Genomic DNA, 16,174 nt, shown 5'->3' on the forward strand with positions numbered 1-16,174 from the left:
TTTGTCTGGTTTTGTTCGGTTGCCCTCCTCACACCTGTAACCTCAGACAAAATCAGGAGATCCATGTCATGGCTCTAATTCTTAGGACCTGTTTGATTCTGCCAGCCTCAGTTTTCCTATTCGGAAGGGGTATCTGAGGACAACACTCTGTCTTGGGACTGCTGAAAAGAACATTTCCAGGGGCGCCTAACTGGCTCAGTCGGTTAAGTGTCTGCCTTCAGCTCAGGTCCTGATGGGATCGAGCCCCGCATCAGGCTCCCTGCTCCGCGGGAAGCATGCTTCTCCCTCTCCACCGCCCCCCCACCGCCCCGCTTCTGTTCCCTCTCTTGCTATCTCTCTGTCAAATAAATAAATAAAATCTTTAAAAAAAAAAGAACATTTCCTACTCCGTCTCAGATGAACTATGGACTGCTGCCGGAAAGCCTGGTTACATCACATCACTCTCGGATCGTAGCAGTGACTGGGTCAGGAAGGGCTTACGTGGGCCCATCACACCCAGGTGGTTTCTAGGTCTCTAAAATGAATATATTTTAGGAAAAACAATTAAAAATATATGAGAAAATAATAGCTGAAGTATAAAGCAAACTGAAATACAGCATGCTTCTAAGGGGTGCCTGGGTGGCTCAGTCGGTTAAGTGTCTGCCTTCAGCTCAGGTCATGATCCCGGGGTCCTGGGATCGAGCCCCTCATCGGGCTCCCTGCTCAGTGGGGAGCCTGCTTCTCCCTCGCCCTCTGCCTGCCCACCCCCTGCTTGTGCGTTCTCTCTTTCTCTCTCTGTCAAGTAAATAAATAAAATCTTAAAAATATGTATAAAGCATGATTTTAAACAATGGATGCCAAAGACAAGTAGGAGCACCATAATGACGGAGTAGAAAATATAATCCCAGCACACTATTTTCCCCAGGACTAAGCAATACTTAGTCAATACAGTTTATTGCTTTTCAACCCTTAGAGCCAAGCTGTGGGTAAAACACAGAACGCTTTGCTACAGTTGTACGGCAAAATGTAAATGCTACCAGCACCAACAAAAGCAAACATGTAAATGAAAGAAAGTGAGTTGTACAGGGTGCCGGGGTGGCTCAGTCGTTAAGCGTCTGCCTTCGGCTCAGGTCATGATCCCAGGGTCCTGGGATTGAACCCCGCATCGGGCTCCCTGCTCAGGGGAAGCCTGCTTCTCCCTCTCCCACTCCCCCTGCTTGTGTTACCTGTCTCGCTGTCTCTCTCTCTCTCTCTGTCAAATCAATCAATAAATAAAATATTTTAAAAAAAAGGTAAGTTTGTACAAGGGGAAAGGGAAAGGCAGAGCCGTTATGGGGCACAGTCTCATGCGTAGAGAAAATCATGAGATTAGGGTGAAAGTTAATGATGTAAGGAATAAATAATAGCTACTCTTCCTTGAGCTCTCCTGTGTGTTAGACCCTAAAGGCTGCAAATGCATTATTATTTGCGTTATTGCAAGCAACCCCATAAGGTTGGAAGTGATTCTAATTGAAGTGGGCCATCACCGGAACCGGTGCTTTTAGCCCTATGCTGTCATTTCCGTCACCAATGAAGCCAGCAAAATTACATGAAGTTACTTACAAAAGGGAAGCAGCAAAATTAATTGAACAGGACATTTTGGAAAGGAAGAGGGAGGGAAAAGAGTGGGAGTGGAGTTTATCTTCTTCCATCATGTGAGAGTGGTAAAAGCATCGTCTAAAATGTGTATGACATGATGCAGCAGGTTAGGCACAACGTTTAGAATTATGGGGGTGACATCAAAGTAGGAAAAATCTATCTATGGAGACGGGAGCTTGAGGGAGAAGGGTTGCATTTCAGTATCATTCAAGTTGCCCTTATGCTTATGTATTAATTTCTAAAAATAAGAGAAAATGTCTATTTAAGAAATTGCTTCTACTGTGTCAAGGCATCAAAACATGAAATTCAAAACCATTTTTACCTCTATCCCAGATTTGTTAAATGTTTGCCTTATCAGGATATAACTTTTAGCCTGAAGGCTTTAAAAAAAAAAAAAGTCAAGAGGCATGAATTTTTAAAAGTTGTCCCTGGTAACATTAGCAGGCACGGTTGAGGGAGGGTGCAGGACTATTAGAAGCAAACTGGATTTCAACCTGCTTCTGAGAGGCAGTTCTGACTACAAAGGGCAGGCGATTCTTTGCAGCCAGGGAGGAGGAGCTTTGATCCTCTGGAACTGTAATAAACAACTTAGAGTAAATGAATCAGGCAGCAGGGTGCCTGGAGGGGTCCAGCAGCCTCTGTGTGCTGGTGTTCTTTGTTTTTACAGGGCTAATCTAATAAATGTTGCACTAGGCTCAGTGCTGTGCGTTTTTAAGCTCAGTTATCATATTTTTCCACGTGTTTACTTCATAAAAGTAGGCACTTTTATGCTCCTGTTAAAATGGGATCTCCTGGGCTCCTGGGTGGCTCAGTTGGTTGGGCGACTGCCTTCGGCTCGGGTCATGATCCTGGAGTCCCGGGATCGAGTCCCGCATCGGGCTCCCTGCTTAGCAGGGAGTCGGCTTCTCCCTGTGACCCTCACCCCTCTCATTCTCTCTCTGTCATTCTCTCTCTCTCTCAAAAGTAAATAAAAAAAAAAAACTGGGATGTCCTATTTGAACTGCTTGGTGAAGGCACCTAAGGCACTTTTGCCTAAGGACCTCATTAAACATGCATCTATATGTATATACCCTGTCTCCATCTGTCTCTCTGGGTATCTGTCTATCAATCTCCCTACCTACCTATCATCTGTGCATCTATCCTTATTTATAGAAGAATAACAACATGGCTCGTGAATTACTTCCTTACCGTATTTGAACCTTCCAAAAATCATGCAAGGTAAATTGGCCACGGAAAAAAGCACTGAGTTCACTGAGACACTTGAAGGTTGGGTCTACCGTTTGTCAATGCACAAGCAATAAATAGTGCCGAGAATTCACCCCTCATCTTCTCTGTCCTCCTCTCTTCCCTCCCTCTGCTGACCGTATGCCGGCCACATTAGTTTATAACTGCTCCTTGAGGGTATCAGGGACCCTTCCTCTGGGTCTTTGCAGTGATCATTCCCATTATCTGGAATGCTTTCCCCTCAGATACTCGATTCTTTCACCTCCCTCTAGCCTGTTCAAATTCCACTTTGAGTGAGACTTACCCTGTCCACTGTTCAAATTGAAAGCTGTGCCGCTCTCTGCCTACAATCTTGATGCTCCGGGTGCTACTTTATTCTCCACAGCACTTGTACCTGGCTACCCTACCAGCTAACTTACATGTCTGTATTTTTCTCCCCTCCAGCTAGAATGAAGACTCCACAGAGTCAGGAATTTTGCCTTTATTAAGTTTCTTGGCGTTCCAGAAAAGTGTAGGGTCAGGCAGAACTGGGCACGCTTGTAACGTATGTGAGTTGATGCTTTAGTGATTTAGATCCGAGCTGGGTTGATTATTGAAGAGGATCTTTTCCCCTGCGTTTAAACAGCACTGATAAATTCTCAGTAAACTGAAATTTACAACAATTACAGAGCAGGCAAGCGCTCTTTCTCCCTTTGTTCCTCCAGGCTCCAATCTGTCCTCTCTGGGTGAAGTGGGAACATGGAAGAATGACTGGCCTACATCTAAATTAAATAAGAAGGCACACAAGAAAACATTTAAAGATTTTTAAAAACTAAAATCATAAAGAGTGACTTCCTTTGACACATCAGGGGTTATCCCACTGCTAGGGAGGTCATAGTGGGGGTGGGGAGAGGAGAGCGAAACACAGAGGGAAGAGGCGAGGGTGAGTCACCTCATCTCTCCCTCCTTTGAACCTCATTTCCTCCTGGATTGTCATCCCTTACACTCAAAATGCAGACTTCAGGAGTCAGCACTAGAAGGCATAATATGTGGCTACTTCCACATCCCAGTCACTGAGATACAGAAAATTTTGCATAGTTAATTTCGAAAACAAAACAAAACAAACCCCATAGTTGATGGTTCAACCCATCACCACTCACATAGGTTACTTCCTTCTCCACTGTTGAGACAAAAAGACACATGGGCAAAGGCAGATTAAGAAGAACAAAGTTTTATAGATATAGAAGTATGTATAGATAATCTGGGAAAGGTAAGAGTCCTAGGAGGCAAATAGGTAGGGGGAAAGGAAGTATCTGTAGACGGCAGTGGCACCCTGCCAGTTCCAAGACTCGGGAAAACTGGCCCGGAGCTTCGGTCAGCCAAGTTAACATCAAGCCAGGGATGGCAGACACACAGCTGATGAGACATGCGGCTTGCTTCTATTCTCCAACCCTGGAACTTCTCGAATCTCGTGTAGTGCTAACCTGGGCTCCTGTGCCCCTCGCCTGCCAACACACACACACCCCACTACCCCTGCAGGGTGGCTCCTTCTGACTTGTGGTAGAAAGAGAACAGGTTAAGTTTCATTTAAAGGGGCCGAGCCCCTTTCTGGTACAGCAAAGTCCATTTACTGTTACATATAATTGGCAGAGGAACACGTGTTCCATATTCGTTGAGACTCGTGTCAAAAGAAAGAACCTGGTTGGTGGTTCCGATGAAGCCCTAGGCAGGTTATGAAGGTGCCGTGCCCAGAGCATAGGAACAGTGGGCCAGGAGCCTCCAAACACTTTACTGGCTCCTCCAAAGTCAGAGGAGTACCCTGACTAGGGGCAGGCCCACGTGTTCCGAGTGGAGATTTCTAAAATTCCATGGGGCTATCCCCCATTGAACCATCAGTGCTGTGGTTGGGGGTGCTCCATGTGGTCTGTGTGCATGGGGGACCATTCGTGTTTCCAGTCGTAGTAGATGTGGTGCTGATCCCCATAGCACCACCTGTCTTAGTGCTAGGTAGGCTCCGAGTGTTCTGATGGCAGCTGGTGACCCAGAGGCCTGCCATCATAGATACGATATCTTTTCCAGCTGTACCACCTGTGTTTGCATCAGGTGGGCCACTGTTACGCTGATGTAAAGCAGGAATACCAGGATTTCCGGTCTTGGGAGTGATGTTGTTCCCGTCCTTCACGCCACCTGTATGCTGGGCAGGTGGGCCCAAGGTGCTTGGAGGGAGGTGAGAACTAGAAGTGGGTTGTAGCATATAGTTGGTGCTGGTACTTGCAACTGCAACAGAGGTCGTGTGGCCAGGCGAGCCCCAGGTGTTCTGTAAGGGGGAGACACGCGTGTCCCTTGACACATCTCTCTTCACCTTGGTGGTGGCTCTCCCACCTGGAGCAGGTTTTCTTCGTTTGGATGAGCCCCAGGTGCACTTACGGGTGGTGGGCACACTAGAGCCTCCCACGGTGGGAGCAGGGCTGTCCTTTCGCACTACGGCACCACCCGTGTTGTGGGCGGGTCGGCCCTTGGCGCTCCGATTTAAGGGGAAAGCAGACACGCCTCTTGACCCATTTCTCTCCTCGGTGGTGGTGGCGTTTCTGCCTGGAGCATATTTTCTTTTTTTGGATGAGCCCTGGGTACACTTATGGGTAGTGAGCACACTAGAGGCTCCCACGGTGGGAACGTTGTTGCCTTTTCCCAGTAGCGCACCACCCGTGTTTTGGATGGGCTGGCCCCAGGTGCCTGGATTTAAAGTGGAACTGGCCATATTTCCAAATCCTGGGACAGTACTTGCCCCTCCTACAGCTGCAGCCATGTTGTATTGAGAGGGACCAAAAAGAGGAGCGGAAGTGGTGCTGGGTGCCCCGTTCAGTCCTGCCCCATAGTTGAGTGCTCCAGATGCCTGTGAGTGAGCGGGACCTGGGACGGACACACCAAATCCAAAGCTCCCACCGCCCGTGGGGGCTGCAGTTCCCGTAAACACAGGTGGGCCCGGAGTAGTTGGTGTAAGCGGGGAGCTACTGAGCCCAGCACTGGGCATCCCAGTGGCAACTGCAGAGCCAGTAGTGGTAGATACACCAATAGGGAGAACACCTGTCTTGTCACCAAAGGCCGTCTGGTAGTTGACAGTAGTGCCAAATGCAGAGCCTGCAAGACCTGATTGCATCCTGCTGTCTTTGGGTAGCTGGGCTACGGGAGCGGTTGGGCCTATGGCTTGTGTCGGGGCTCCTGGGTTTCCCAACAGGTAGGAACTGCCAGCCTGCTGCCCATTCTGGTTCCCAAATGCGGGCTGAGAGGTGATTCCTGGGGCAGAGTAGTTAGAAACCGAGGTCTGTGTGATGGCTGACTGTGCAGGTAATTGGGTAGAGTTATGGGCCACGGCAGTGCTGCTACTGGGCGGTGTGTTGTCAGAACCAGGAAGTGCACTGTAGAATGGGAAGTGGCTTGCCCCGGACTGAGGGGGAGAGTGAAAGATAACGGCCTGTGAAGGAGGTGTGGTATCCATAGCATCAGGGTCAGAGTGAGGGTTGCAGTTTGCAGAGGTGCTGCCTACTGCCGTGGCGGTGATTCCAGAATTCATGAGGGGTAAGCCAGTGGTGGAAAGTACCAACCCTGTCTGCTGTTGCCCCGCCAGGGTCCCCTGTGTGGGCTGAGAGGTGATGTTGAGGCTGACGGGTTGATTAAGAACTTGGGTGGGGCAGGCGGCCACCGATGTTGATGGGCCGGTGGAGACTGGAACCTTTGCAGTCTGTGTCTGATTGCTACTGCAGTGGCCCTGGGATAATAAAGGAGAGCTCACCCCGGGGCCTGGGGGAGATCTGAACATGACAGCATGAGAAGGAGGAGTAGTGTCCATGTCAGTGACATCCGAATTTGAAGTACCATCAGACGTCAAATTTGCAGATGACGTGGCTGTGATGGCAGATGGAACCGCCTTAGAAGTGATAGCCTGAGCCACAAAAACAGGGCTCACTGGGGAAGGGACTGGAAGAGGGGTGGGTAGGGAAAGAGGGGGAGAATCTACACACATAGGGGTCGGGGATTCTCCTTTGGAGGAGGGCGGCTGTAATGAGAAGGTTGAGGTCTTAGGAGGTGTGGAGTGGTGCGAAATAGGTGTTACAGCGGTGACTGGATGAAGAGGGTGTCCATTCTTAAGTGGAATTTTCCCAGTGGGACTGGAACTAAGAGGAGGAAGAGAATCGGTATTTCCTGTTGGGGAAGATGGAGGGACAGATGGGATTGGGGGCCTGGCAGATAGGTCAGCCAAGTCAGTAGTAGGAACGGGGACTTGGAAAGCGTGAGTGGCCGGGGGCAGGGAGTCTGCAGTCTCCGAGGCAAGTAGGGAAGAGGAAGGGGCAGGTTGAGTGGCCCAGCAGTCTGCCAGGGTCTCTGTTCCATCCTCCAAGATCTTATTCCTCTGACCCTTGGTCTTCTTCAGGGTGCCCAGGTTTTTGTCAATAACTACGCAAGGAAGCTTAGGAGGTGGGGGCAACTCGCCTCTACCCCACTGCAGTGGTAATGGTGATGGCAGAGGCACAAAAAGCGGCATGGATATTTTCCTTTTGCAGGGCCTACTGGTGGCAGATACTGGTGGAAAAGAGTACTTGGAGGAGATGCCTGAAGGCTTATCACCCTCTGTCTCCTTCCCTGGTAAGTGTGGTATGCTCTGGATAGGCCGATGGTTTTCAGCCCCCACTTCCTTTGTTAATCTCTCCTGCGGCAAGCGGCAGCTTGGGCTTGGGTCGGAGAGCCTTACCGCATCTGTATCTGGCTTCGGAAGAGGAACAACATCGCCAGCAGGGCCATGTGAGGAGGTGACAACAGGGCCCTCAGAGGGGGAGCTCACCAGAGATATCTGAGCGTTCTCCCCCAAGCTGTCTCCCGGGGGATTGGGAGACTGCTCCACAGGTGCAGGGCTGCACTGGTGGGAACTGAGCACTCCACCGGTCTCCAGGGGCCTGGATGTCAACGGTGTATCCCCACTGCCCTGGGGGGCCCTGTTCCCATCATCCTGTCCGCTGCTCTCTACAGAATCCTCCATCCCTTCTCTGGGCACTGCTTGGACCTTCTCCTCCATCCCCTTTGAGCTCGGAGGGGGTTGGTGATTGGATGGTACCGGCTTCACAGCCTCGACTACGGGCTCAGGCAGCGAACGCAGGACAGTCCATTTGCGCCCTGGAGGAGGGATCCTCACAGTTCTCGAGGGTCTGAACATCCTGGAATTATGGACGGACAGCACAGGTTGTTTCGGAGGGTCCCTCCAGTTCACTAAGGGGAGGAGGCCCAGAGGGGAACACACGGCCTGAGGGATCGGATACCGCCTCTTTGGCTCCACGTGAAAGCTCGCTGTTAAAGCCGCACGATGCCGCTGGCATGGCCCGCACCCAGGGCAGGGGGCAAGTGCAGGAACAGCAGGGTGGTCCCGGCCAGGATGGGCAACGGCGCAGGCATGAGTGGCCCGCGGGCGAAAAAGGCCTGGCAGGAGACGGCGCCTGGGCGGGGGACGAAACTTACACAGCAAGTTGCCCATGTGCAAGTTGTGCGCTGAACGATCGCGAGATCGGAGTGTAAAACCCGGAGAGAGCCTCCGGAGTTTGTTACTCCTCTCGAGGTCAAGCAAGCACTGGGCAACGCAGCCTGGCGCTTGTGACGCGGTCCCTGAAGAATTTACAGAGAAGGGCGGCGCATGCCCAGCGCGGGAAGTGAACACCTCAGAGGGCAAAGGGCGAGGCCCCGGAGCCCCGCCCACTAGCCTCCAGCCTTGAGACTTCCTGCTGCCATTGGGAGTTGGTTAGCACTGACATGGGCACCACGGCGCGTACTGCGTGGGACTGTGTGGGACGGTGTGGGACTGCGGTGCCCCCCCCCACCCCCCCCCCCCGCCGGGGCCCTCAGCGCCTGGGTGTGTGTCGCCAGCCCTTCCCTCGAGCAAGCCAAACAAGCCAAGCATGGGAGCCTCCCAGCGCTGCGAGGGGATGGCCCTATGCCTGACGGAACTGCCCTGCTTCCGCGTGAGGCCTGGGAGCCAGGCCACCAGAGGCACCTGCCGGGCGCCGGAGGTTTCAGAGCCGACTCCGAACCCTGACCCGACTAGATGCTGCATCCCGTGACCTCCCTTTGTGGCAGGCGAGTTCTTTCTTTCTTTTTTAGGAATTTGGCAAAACTGCATGTATCATGTAGATCATGGCTTACTTTACTGAAGTGTTTTCTCTCTCATGGGGCTGATGTAGGACATTAGGAACATGACATGCAGACGTTTCAGAACCAAGAATCATACGATCAGAAAAAAATATATACACATTATAAAGTTTTACATATATTTATTTGTTATATTTAAAATAGCATTGGACTTGATTCATTTGTTACAAAATTAGTTTTAGAGCTCTGTTGGTGAGATTCCTCTTACAGTATGTTAGAGCAAATTTGGACTTCCATCCCCAACAAACTTTGAGGTTGGCAGGACACAGAAGGTCTCACTCAGACCCACATTCTGTTTGAAAAAAAGGAGAAATATTATAAGCCCTTTCTAACCTCTCTAGGAGCAGAAATGATCTACAGCTATGACATTTATCCATAATTCCTTGATATCATTTGAGAAGAGTTCAGTAAGGAACAATTTCTTGATTTTGTTTGTTTGAACAAAAATAGCAAGTTTGTACAAATTTTGGGCAAAGATTTCTTATAGAAACTCTGAAAAAGGTGGTCACGTCAGACATATTTGAAAACCATAAATTACAGTCATATTCTTCCTTTTTTTTTTTTCCCCAAGAAGGAAGAATTAAACATATGATGAGTATTAGGACTTCAGGACAATAAAAGGAAATTTGGACAAGGATATCCCAGAAAAATCTACCTCTTTATTTTTCTTGTCAAATGGGAATAGGGACAAGGTGCTTTTTTGAAATATCGACCATTCTCTTACTTGTCCTTGTAAGGCAAAATAATTTAGATGGCAAGTGGTCATTCTGAGATAATACGGCTTGGCAGAAGCAAACATGTGGAGACAGAATTTGTCAAGGTAATGTTTTTAAATGATTAATCATTAATAAAAATATTTTAATAGTAACAGCAATTTATAGATGCCAGGAAGATTACTTCTCATTTGACAATTTATAAAGCGGTCATCTCCAGTTATGGCAAATGAAGCCATGGGTGGGCAGCCTTGGATGGAATTTGTAGTAGTGACGGTGAACTATAGCTAACAACCTGTGGTTGACCACTCATTCCCCGTGGCCTTGTCTTGCTCGCCAGCAATCTGTTGTAATTCATACACAGTAATATGGAGGGCAGACCGAATGATCCATGGAGCTCATTAAATGAACTTTTATTCCCTAAAAGAACTTTTGTCTCCTCGTTTTCAGCTCCTCTTCTCTCTTCTCTTTACTATAATCAAGGCTCAGCAGAAGTAAACTGGCTTTGTGCAGCCCCTTCTCAGGGTGGTCTTTTCTTGATCATTCTATTCATCACTCCTACATTTCACTTTTTGCCTTCTAGAAATGTATCAAGATCTTTCTGTGGTTGATGACTTCCACAATCTCTTGGCTTTGATTGGTATTCATTTTGGTATTTCTACACTTTGATTAAAGATGATTTCAAAGGGAACAGAAAGTAAATACGTTTTTCTAGTCGGCCATCTAGAACTGAAAATACCTGTTGATTTTAGCATCCAGTATTCCCATAGGAAAAAAAAAACAAAACCGAACCTGACCGTTCACAGATGTAACATTCAAGATTTCAACTTTTCTTGAGAAATCACTAAAGATTTAGGATGCAGTAATTCTGATGGGAAAGTAATACCTGTCTCATGGAGTTGATTTGAGAATTAAATGAGATAATGAACATGAAAATTCTTTGTAAAGTTTAAAGTTTATAAAAATGTTTTTTATTTTTTATATTTTGCTATTTCACTTTGAAAGTTGTTTATGACATTGCTTATGTGAGAAAATGCCTTCTGGTTTACTGTTTGTTTTTTTTTTTTTAATGATTTTACTTATTTATTTGAGTGCGAGAGAATGAGAGATAGCACGAGAGGGAAGAGGGTCAGAGGGAGAAGCAGACTCCCTGCTGAGCAGGGAGCCTGATGCGGGACTCAAACCCGGGACTCCAGGATCATGACCTGAGCTGAAGGCAGTCGCCCAACCAACGGAGCCACCCAGGGCCCTGGTTTACTCTTTTCAGAAAGAGACTATTTTTCATTAGATCAATGGAAATGACATTGCTTTTGAAGGTTAGGGGTAAAAACAGAGATGTTCCTTGACACCTGTATAAGTTTATAATATTTTCAGCAAGTAATTTACTCATGTATTCCTCCTTCCAGTTTTGTCGTGGACCTACTACCAGCCAGCTTTGTATCAGGTACTGGAAAACTTTTTTCAAGTTTTAAATATTTTAGGCTTTGTGGGCCATGTACAGTTTCTGTAGCCTCTTCTTCTCCTTCCTCAGCAGCCTTTCAAAATGTAAGAACCGTTATTATCTCATAGATCATACAAAAACAGGCTGAGAACCCGATTTGACCTGTGGACCGTTACTCACTAATCCCTGCTCTACTTCTTCACTGAGTAGAAGGTACATCTCTTTGAGTAATTCACTTCTTCTTTTTTTTTTTTAATATTTTATTTATTTATTTATTTATTTGAGAGAGTGAGAAAGAGCACAAGCAGGGGAAAGGCAGAAGGAGAGGGAGAAGCAGACTCCCCGCTGAGCAGGGAGCCGGATTCAGGGCTCGATCCCAGGACCCTGGAATCAAGACCTGAGCCAAAGGCAGATGCTTAACCAACTGAGCCACCCAGGCGCCCTGAAACGTGTGACTCTTAACCAGGCCTACACACACCGTGGTTAAGAACACAGGTTAACAGCGGTTGAATGTGTCCTAACGTCAGCATGCCAGGATTTCAGTCGCCACTCGGAAGCATGGTAAGGTCTTGGGACAAATTACTTACCTAACCTTCTTTTTTTCCTGCATCTTAGAAAAATAATAGTATCTCCCTTAAGAAAGGCTGAATAATACGCTTGCTCCAAAGTGTCCTTGTCCTAATCCCCCAAGCCCGAGAATGTCCCCTTAAATGGCAAAAGGGATTTGACAGATGGGATTGTTAAGGATCTTAAGAGCGAGAGAGTCTTTTGGATTATCTGATGGACCCTGAACGTGATCCCAAGTGTTGTTCTAAGAGAAAGGGAGAAGAAGACTTTACTACAAAGATAGTGTGTCCATGAAGCAGGGATCAGATTGATGTGGCCAAAAGCCAAGAAATTCTGGCAGCCACCAGAAGCTAGAAAAGGCAAGGACTGGATTCTCCCTTAGAGCTTGCAGAGGGAGCACAGCCCTGTGAACTCCTGGTTTCAGCCTAGTGAAAATGTTGTCAGACACCTGACTTCCAGAACCGTGGGAGGATAAATGTGTTTTAAGCCACCAAGTTTGTGGTGATTTGTTACAGCAACCGTAGGGAACTCATCGCTCAAAGGAACTCTTAACTCCAGATACGATGTGTGACTGGAAATACACTTAGCAATGCATCTAATGCACAGTGGGGCTGCTGTAAATGTATGTCACTCTTGGAAACTGAGGCTTTGGTTTTGCGGGATCATCGAAACCAGTACAATGGTCACCATTTTTCTCCATGTTCACCCTGGTAAAAATGCCTGGACACCCTTGTTAGGAAGATCTCCCTCCTCCCCCACAAACTCCCTCTTCTCCTAATGCTTAGAGGGGAAAGATTCCTTTTCCTTACTTAAGTCACATTATTTTCCTTTCTACTTTTTTTCATTACTTTTCATTCAGCCAGTCTTTCTGAACTTTCAAGAAAACAAAGGCATTTCTCAATGGATTCAGGGACTGCCTGAAATTAACATCCAACCGGAATCTTCTTATTTCTAGGTCTTATTACCAGCCATTTCTGAACTTAACTCCTCCCCAGTTCCTGCTGTCATTCATTTCCTCATTTCTCTCTTCTGCTTTGAGTTCATTCTTGTCAACTTAGTCCTCTTCCTAAACACAGCTTATAAGAAGGTAACGCAGCCAAGTGATAAAAGCCTAGATGGTCAGGTTTTAAATCCCAGGTTTTGCTACCTACCAGTTGTGTGACATTGGACAAGCTATTTAACCTCTCTCATTTCCGCCCAAAAGTTTTCCCCCCAAAAGGGGATATTATGAGTAATACCTACCTTGGGGTTACTTTTATGAGGATTCAGTGAGTTAATCTCACTAAGTCCTTAGAATAGTACTTGTCACAGTGTCAGCAATACAAATGTGTGTGTTAACAATGATAATTGCAAATTCCAGGCACATAACTTTCTCAACTTTCTGTCATCACTTTCAGATACATATTTGGTGAAATCAATGAAATTCTTTTCAAGGGAAACAGAAAGGTATTCCTAACCAGAAAAATAATTTTGAGTGATTGTCCATGTGGCTAACTTAGGTATTTCACGACAGCCTGTGTTCCCCAATTTCCATATGACAGCCTGGATTAGTCCAATGGAAAACTAGGAACTGAACTTCTCTTTTAAACCCTTTATCTCAAAGCCTCCCACCCCCTCTCTTTACCCATAAACTTTCATTTGTCCTCCATGTTATGAAAATCTACTTCTAAGTCTCTGATGTCAAGCTTAGCATGGATTTAACACAAAGGCTCTGTTTACATCAGAGACCATTTTTCGGGCATGGTTTGTCTGGTTTTGTTCGGTTGCCCTCCTCACACCTGTAACCTCAGACAAAATCAGGAGATCCATGTCATGGCTCTAATTCTTGCACCTGTTTGATTCTGCCAGCCTCAGTTTTCCTATTCGGAAGGGGTATCTGAGGACAACACTCTGTCTTGGGACTGCTGAAAAGAACATTTCCAGGGGCGCCTACCTGGCTCAGTCGGTTATCTGCCTTCGGCTCGGGTCCTGATGGGATCGAGCCCCGCATCAGGCTCCCTGCTCCGCGGGAAGCATGCTTCTCCCTCTCCACTCCCCCCCGCCCGCCCCGCTTCTGTTCCCTCTCTTGCTGTCTCCCTGTCAAATAAATAAATAAAATTTTTTTTTAGAAAAAAAGAACATTTCCTGCTCCGTCTCAGATGAAGTATGGAGTGCTGCCGGAAAGCCTGGTTACATCACATCACTCTCGGATCGTAGCAGTGACTGGGTCAGGAAGGGCCTGCGCGGGCCCATCACACCCAGGTGGTTTCTAGGTCTCCAAAATGAGCATATTTTAGGAAAAACAATTAAAAATATATGAGAAAATAATAGCTGAAGTATAAAGCAAACTGAAATACAGCATGCTTCTAAGGGGTGCCTGGGTGGCTCAGTCGGTTAAGCGTCTGCCTTCAGCTCAGGTCATGATCCCGGAGTCCTGGGATCGAGCCCCTCATCGGGCTCCCTGCTCAGTGGGAGCCTGCTTCTCCCTCGCCCTCTGCCTGCCCACCCCCTGCTTGTGCGTTCTCTCTTTCTCTCTCTGTCAAGTAAATAAATAAAATCTTAAAAATATGTATATAGCATGATTTTAAACAATGGATGCCAAAGACAAGTAGGAGCACCATAATGACGGAGTAGAAAATACAATCCCAGCACACTATTTTCCCCAGGACTAAGCAATACTTAGTCAATACAGTTTATTGCTTTTCAACCCTTAGAGCCAAGCTGTGGGTAAAACACAGAACGCTTTGCTACAGTTGTACGGCAAAATGTAAATGCTACCAGCACCAACAAAAGCAAACATGTAAATGACAGAAAGTGAGTTGTACAGGGTGCCTGGGTGGCTCAGTCGTTAAGCGTCTGCCTTCGGCTCAGGTCATGATCCCAGGGTCCTGGGATTGAACCCCGCATCGGGCTCCCTGCTCAGGGGAACCCTGCTTCTCCCTCTCCCACTCCCCCTGCTTGTGTTCCCTGTCTCGCTGTCTCTCTCTCTCTCTCTGTCAAATCATTCAATAAATAAAATATTTTAAAAAAAAGGTAAGTTTGTACAATGGGAAAGGGCAAGTCAGAGCCGTTATGGGGCACAGTCTCATGCGTAGAGAAAATCATGAGATTAGGGTGAAAGTTAATGATGTAAGCAATAAATAATAGCTACTCTTTCTTGAGCTCTCCTGTGTGTTAGACCCTAAAGGTTGCAAATGCATTATTATTTGCGTTATTGCAAGCAACCCCATAGGTAGGAAGTGATTCTAATTGAAGTGGCCCATCACCGGAACTGGTGCTTTTAGCCCTATGCTGTCACTTCCGTCACCAATGAAGCCAGCAAAATTACATGAAGTTACTTACAAAAGGGAAGCAGCAAAATTAATTGAACAGGACATTTTGGAAAGGAAGAGGGAGGGAAAACAGTGGGAGTGGAGTTTATCTTCTTCCATCATGTGAGAGTGGTAAAAGCATCGTCTAAAATGTGTATGACGTGATGCAGCAGGTTAGGCACAACGTTTAGAATTATGGGGGTGACATCAAAGTAGCAAAAATCTGTCTCTGGAGAGGGGAGCTTGAGGGAGAAGGGTTGCATTTCAGTATCATTCAAGTTGCCCTTATGCTTATGTATTATTTTCTAAAAATAAGAGAAAATGTCTATTTAAGAAATTGCTTCTACTGTGTCAAGGCATCAAAACATGAAATTCAAAATCATTTTTACCTTTATCCCAGATTTGTTAAATGTTTGCCTTATCAGGATATAACTTTTAGCTTGAAGGCTTAAAAAAAAAAAAAGTCAAGAGGCATGAATTTTTAAAAGTTGTCCCTGGTAACATTAGCAGGCACGGTTGTGGGAGGGTGCAGGACTATTAGAAGCAAACTGGAATTCAACCTGCTTCTTAGAGGCAGTTCTGACTACAAAGGGCAGGCGATTCTTTGCAGCCAGGGAGGAGGAGCTTTGATCCTCTGGAACTGTAATAAACAACTTAGAGTAAATGAATCAGGCAGCAGGGTGCCTGGAGGGGTCCAGCAGCCTCTGTGTGCTGGTGTTCTTTGTTTTTACACGGGTATTCTCCTAAATGTTGCACTAGGCTCAGTGCTGTGCATTTTAAGCTCAGTTATCATATTTTTCCACATGTTTCCTTCATAAAAGTAGGCACTTTTATGCTCTTGTTAAAATGGGATCTCCTGGGCTCCTGGGTGGCTCAGTTGGTTGGGCGACTGCCTTCGGCTCGGGTCATGATCCTGGAGTCCCGGGATCGAGTCCCGCATCGGGCTCCCTGCTTAGCAGGGAGTCGGCTTCTCCCTGTGACCCTCACCCCTCTCATTCTCTCTCTGTCATTCTCTCTCTCTCTCAAAAGTAAATAAAAAAAAAAAACTGGGATGTCCTATTTGAACTGCTTGGTGAAGGCACCTAAGGCACTTTTGCCTAAGGACCTCATTAAACATGCATCTATATGTATATACCCTGTCTCCATCTGTCTCT

The 16,174-nt window shown here is 47.0% G+C and overlaps 1 pseudogene; it reads right to left on the reverse strand.

The window, feature by feature from the left end:
- Positions 1–4,694: 4,694 nt before the first annotated feature.
- LOC148162366 (nuclear pore-associated protein 1-like) lies at positions 4,695–8,341 on the reverse strand (annotated as a pseudogene).
- Positions 8,342–16,174: the final 7,833 nt, after the last annotated feature.

This window comes from Eumetopias jubatus, unplaced genomic scaffold, assembly GCF_037043125.1.
Source record: "Eumetopias jubatus isolate StellerSeaLion01/CBP00866 unplaced genomic scaffold, mEumJub1_p1.0 scaffold_15, whole genome shotgun sequence".
NCBI lineage: Eukaryota > Metazoa > Chordata > Mammalia > Carnivora > Otariidae > Eumetopias > Eumetopias jubatus.